General features: G+C 42.6%; 1 protein-coding gene across 2 annotated transcripts in view; it reads right to left on the bottom strand.

Moving 5' to 3' along the window:
* The window catches only part of LOC102023167 (melanoma-associated antigen 10-like), a 28,500-nt gene extending 23,527 nt beyond the window's left edge, over positions 1–4,973 (bottom strand). The window contains exon 1 of one of the 2 annotated variants that reach the window (XM_005406403.1): positions 4,919–4,973. The gene's annotated coding sequence lies outside the window, so the exon portion shown is untranslated. Of the gene's footprint in view, positions 1–4,587; positions 4,682–4,918 lie in introns of those variants that run through there. The other variant, XM_005406402.1, reaches the window with a different exon arrangement.
* Between the last annotated feature and the right edge of the window lie 1,030 nt (positions 4,974–6,003).

The raw sequence follows: 6,003 nt of genomic DNA, 5'->3' as shown, positions 1-6,003 counted from the left end.
CTTGTAACATGCAAAGGGTCTCCGAGGCTTGACAGCAGTGTAGAAAGGAATTCTCCTGGCTGTTTCTCCTTCCTAGGGATCAACACCTTGGCTCCTGGCAGAGCTAGTAGCCCAGTCAACTGTGGACCTGATTCTAATCCCCACTCTCCAAAATTCTATTTCATGGGGACCCCTTAGGCTGAAGCTCATTTTAACAAATCAGCCTCTATGTGGTCAAGGGTTGACAGGAGAGTGCAGAGACAGGAGTTCATAGTCATGAAAAAAGAATACAATAGGATCTCATTAAGCTTGATTCAAAAAGCTAATAGGAAACCTTAACAAAGATAGCTTTTCTCTCTGCAGTTAGACTCATGCATTGAGAAAAACAGAAAGAGGACAAAGGGAGGGATGTAGGGAGGAAGGGAGAGAGAGAGACAGAGAGAAAGAGAGAGGGAGAGAGAGACAAAGAGGAAGAGAGAGAGAGGGAGAGAGAACCCCAGAAGGTGCCAGGTTACACAGGTAACAGAATATCTTGAGAAGAATGAGTAGGCAAAGGAGGGATATCGCCAGGAATTTGAAAATCCAGTGTAACTATTTCCTCCCATAAAATGCAATTTAGATATGGAGGAGCAGTCGAAGGGCTCTTATTTAATATCTAAAATGCACGTGTCTCCTTTACTTAATCATGAAATCTAAGTTACCTTTGTATAATGTGCCCCCCGCCACTTTTCCATCACAAAGGAACAGGAAAAATCAAAGGACCAGAAAATATATAGATAGAACATGCTCTGGTTAGCATCAAAAACAGCCAGAGAACCAATGAGATGACAAAACTTCGAGGTTCCTCCCTGGAGGGGGAGGAATCACTGTGCCTAAATAAAAAGGAGTTGAAGACAAAAATCCATAGATATTTCACTTCTGATGACCCCTACTCTACTTCCCCAGGGTAGCTGACTACCTTTGTTCTTTCGCATCTTTTCTCAAAATACACCATTTACTTGTATTTATACCTCTGCCTCATCAATTCCTGAGTGAAACTGAGAGTAACATGCTTGGCAATGACACTGTGTTTCAGAGGAGAGGTGCATGCATCTCATTTTGCCACAAGAGAAAGATCTGAGTAGCTTGAGGACACTCTGAGTTGGTCAATGTCTACTATGCCCAAAGCCAATCACCTTGACCCTCAACTGAGCCGCACCTGTTCTACTCCTCTCCCCAGAAGCCTGTACCTCACAACAGGCCCTCTTGTCCTTCTAACCTAATGAGGCACAGTCAGGGGACCCCACACCCAGTGAAGTACCTGGTATTTGATAGTAAGTTGGTAGCCGGGCCACCGAGTCCCCTCACCCTGCCCTAGGGACCCTCACCCTTCCTAGTGACCCTCAACTTTTACTAATGTATTACTAATGTCTTCTCACTGCTTTTTCATCTTTCATTATTTTTATTCCCCAATTTCTGTTATCTTCAATTTTTACACGCATTTTTCATTAAATTTACCTAATTCCATAAACATTCTTCTAGTCCTGCATAAGATCATTCAACCTACTTCCCTCTCCTCCTTCTCATATCCTTTCTTGTAAGCCTTTACATTTTTTTCTTGCATTCCTCCTTCCCCAGCCCACCGTATCTTTAATAGTATTAACATTAAGCTGCATTAATCTTCATAAAGTTAGTTAATTCTAAAAAACTACTGCTAAAATTTTTTTCACTATTGGAAAAGCTGTAGCTGTTAAATTTAGTTCATATTAGCTGTATATAAATATCTGGGTTGTAGTAATGTGTACACTAAAATTGTGGATTGCTATTCTTTTAAAAATTTTACCTATTTTGATGTGTTTGCATGTTAATATCTAATTTTTTTGAGTGATACCACTGTAGCTGATTTACTTGACACTTGCATGTCCCATAACTGTCCTCAAGGTTGTTCAGATCTTAGGGCAGAACAAAGGACTATACTTATCTATGCCAGAGTACTTACCTGAAAAGCAGAGTAGCTAAGGAGATCTCTATAATAGTAACAATGTCTTTCCATTCTAAGTGCCGAAAACTTCAGCAGAAAACAAAAGAAACAAAAAATAAGCGAAACATGAAAGCAGAAGGCAAGCTAATTCTTCCCCAAAGTCACAACTCCCCCAAAGCCAATCCACTGGGCATTGGGGAGGAGAATAGCATAAGCCACATACCCAAATATATGGAAAGATTACAGAAGAGGTTTGAAAATTCATCAAAGAGTGCCTGGCTAAATCACAGAATATGCATCTAATCAGGAAATGGAAGTAATAACAAAAATGATCAAGGACCTGTCAGAAGACTGTAACAAAAAGCCAGCTGAGCTAAACAAAACTATACACAGCGTGAGTGAACACTTTAACAAAGAATTACAGTCCATGGATAGATTTCAGCCAGAAATTCAAGAGATTGAAAAGTGTATTGAAACTGTGGCCAGAAGAAACAGGACATGAAACTTTTGAATAACCTAGTATCAGTCTATGTCTTAAAGGATACATACATATACATGTACATGTGCATGTACATACACTCAGATCTCCTGCAAAATGTGTCAGGAACACTAGAGATAATCTAATGATAATGAACCTCAAATTTGTCAGAGATATTGAAAGGGAAGTGGTACTGCCAAAGTGATTCTTCAAAGCAAGCATTAGCCTGATTAGAAACCAGAAAATGATAGAGCCAAAAAAGAAAGCTATAGGCCAATCTTTTTTAATGAACATAGATGCAACTATCATCCATAAAACACTGGCAAACAGAATGCACCAAATTCTCTAGAAGATCATACATCATGATCCACTAGGATTCATTTCAGAGATGTAGGGATGACTCAATATGCCCAAATCAAAAATATAATACACACCATAAACAGATGCAAATACCAAAATATTCACAATCATCATAATAGGTGCTTAACAAACACTTGACAAATGTCCATTCATGATGAGAATGCAGATAAAATAAGTAGAGCAAAACCACATCTCAATCTCATAAATGTCATCTATGAGAAACCAATGGTTAAATTCATACTAAATGGTGAGAAATGGAAGAGTTTCCCTCTACACTCAGGAACAAGACAACAATGTCCACTGTCACATTCTAGTTTGATACAGATCTCACCACATTAGTCAGAAAATTAGGGCAAATGAAAGAAATTAAAGACATATTTATAGGAAAGAAAGAATAAAATTATTATTTGGAGATGACAGGATTCTCTATATAGAAGACCCCAAGAAAGCCAGTGCAAAACTGAAAATTAATAGCCAAATTGAGTAATATATCAGGTTACAATGTTAACGAGCAAAAATCAGTAATGTCTTGTACACCAGCAATAAACTATTTGAGGAGGAAATGAGGGTAATAATAATATCTTTCACAGCAAAAAGAAGAAAAATAAAATTCTTCAAAATTAATCTATCCCTGGAAGTGAAAGAATTGTGCAATGAAAACTACAGTATTCTGAAAAATGACATGGAAGATGCTACCAGGAAGTGGAAAGATATCCCTTTCCTGGACAGACAGAATGAATATGATCAAAATAGTCATGAGTTTAAAACGACTACTGCAAAAATTTAACACGATCCCAATGGAAATTCCACTAACATTCCTCACCGAAGTGTAAAATACAAACTGAAAATTCAAATGGAACCTGAAAAGAACTAGACGAAAAAGCAACTAGAAAAGAAAGCAATCCCGGGCAACAAGGACAAGGCAGGAAATATCACAAAACTGCACTAGTATATATGAACAAAAGGAGCATGTCCTGGCTCAAACAGACTTCTGGATGAATGGAACACAGCACAGGATACTGAAACAACACCAAGCAGCCTCAGCTACCTGATCTTAGATAAGAGGCCAATACTTTCCCTGTAGGAAGCTTGCCCCTTAGACATCAGAGGCAGGGAAAATTTGCTGTCTACATATAAAAAGTGGAAAGCAGACCCATAGCACTCATGCATGAAACTAACATCAAAATGCAATAGTGGCCCACTTCCTCTCACTGTGAGCTACCTATGACCAGTCCTCTCTGCTGCCTAGACCTGAAGCACAGGTCTCAAAGCAAGGCTCTGTTTCTCCTCTCCTGGTGCCCTCTTGCAAAAGGGGGTGATATACTGAAAATTGTTACCCACAGGGTGCTGGGCTGTAACAGAGAGGGATCTGGGTTCTTTGGGGACCCTCTCCCTGGCTTGGGGTTTCGTCAATGTGCTCTCAGGGCCTTATCTTGAGTTAACCTAGCCCAGGTCCCCTCTGCTCCTCCCACCTGAAGCACAGTCCTCAGAGGCAGGTTCTGACCCTACTCTCCTGGTGCCCTGAGGGGAAGGGGGGCTGCCCTGAGGGGAAGGGGTGCTCCCCTGAGACATTATTCCCCTGATGCAGGCCTCCTTTTATCTACCTCACCCCAGATATTTTGTTCCTCCCACATCCAGCAAAGTCCTTTGTTAAAGACCTCTGACTCTCAGTTCCCATTGAGAAGAAAGGGGGTGTTTTCCAGAGATTTCTGTACTATGAGGTGCAGGTCCCACAAAAGAGGCTTTTCTAGAACATTCTCTGATTATCTTAATGGGTGGAGAGTCCTCAGTACCACCAACAGCTCCTCACCTTGAGTTAACTGATCTCGGCCTCTCTCTGCTCCTGTAAACTGCAGGGCAGCCCTCAGTACAAGGCTCACATACCCTCTCAGGGGACGGTGAGGAGAAAGGATACACTCTTCTGAGAATTCTGTATCTACTGATGCAATACAGGCAACAGAGGAAGTTCTAGAATGTTCTGGGACTCGCTCCCTGGGCTGTCACTTCCTCACTTTTCACACAGCATTCAACTTGACTTTACTGGGCCCAGGTCCTGTCCACTCCACCCTCTGGAAGCCAGGCCCTCAGCACAAGGCTCTCACTCTCACTTTCTATCCCCTGAGGCAAATTTGAGACCTTACCAGAGAATCCTTCCCAGAAGTGCAAGGCTAAGAGCATGGTAAATCTAGATTCTTCAAGAAAGCTCTCTCCTTAGTTTGGCATCATCAGTCCCCCCACCGCCGGTCATTGTGACATCTACCTGAGCCGGGCTTCTCTACATTGCTCACTTGAAGCACACAGTTCAGAAGTGCACTTCCCTTTGTTCTGACCCAGAGCAGTAGCACTTCGTGGATTTCAAAACCTGGAAAGTACATAGGGTCTCCTAGGTCTGATAGCAGGAGCAGAAAACAATTCTTCAGGCTCCTCCTTCCATCTTAGGGATCAACACACTTGTTTCTGCTAGAAGCTGTTCCCCAGTCCCCCACTGACTTGATTCTGTTCCCAGAGTGCTAGGCTTTATCTCACAGGGAGCACTGAGGCTGAAGCTCATTGTAACAAATCAGCCCCTGTGAGGTCCAGGGCTGATAAGAGAGGATGATCCTGAATGCTTGAAGGATGTTTCTATGAGTTGGGACATCACTATTCCACACATAGCCCATCACTCTTACCTGTAAATGAAACTCAACTGTTCTCCTCTAACATGAAGCCTGAACCTAAAAATGGCCTCTCCTGTTGCTCTAACCTAATGCTGTGCTGTCAGTGGACCCCACATCCAGCAACATGCCTGGGCTTTGACAGCAGGGGTGGAAGGGGAGTCTCCTTGTCCTTCCATCCTGGCTAGGGATCATTAACTTGGTTAAAGGCAAAGCCTCGACTCCCATCCTCCATGGACGTGAATCTGTTCCCCTCAGACACAGAGCCTGAATTTCAAGCTCCCCTGAGTGGCAATGTGGTCTCACTTGAAAATCCTTCCTGGCAGGGCAGGAATGACAGAACAGCATGTCTGGATTATTTAGTGACACTCTCTCTGTCATAGGGCTTCCGCACTCCCCATTCTGCTCTCCCCTCACTCCCTAACAGAGCTGGGGCCTCTCTGCTCCCATCATCGGATGCTCCCACCTCAGAACAAGGTCATTGTTCTGACAACAAGAGGGAACGGGCAGTAGATATGACATTGAGCACTGTGCCTGGGGTGTGACAAGATGGGAAGAACTGAATTCTCTAG

The sequence above is a fragment of the Chinchilla lanigera genome, unplaced genomic scaffold (assembly GCF_000276665.1).
Source record: "Chinchilla lanigera isolate Chin_1 unplaced genomic scaffold, ChiLan1.0 scaffold00097, whole genome shotgun sequence".
In the NCBI taxonomy this organism is placed as follows: domain Eukaryota; kingdom Metazoa; phylum Chordata; class Mammalia; order Rodentia; family Chinchillidae; genus Chinchilla; species Chinchilla lanigera.
Note: the sequence above shows the minus strand (reverse complement) of the source record. Positions and strands in the feature narration are given on the sequence as shown.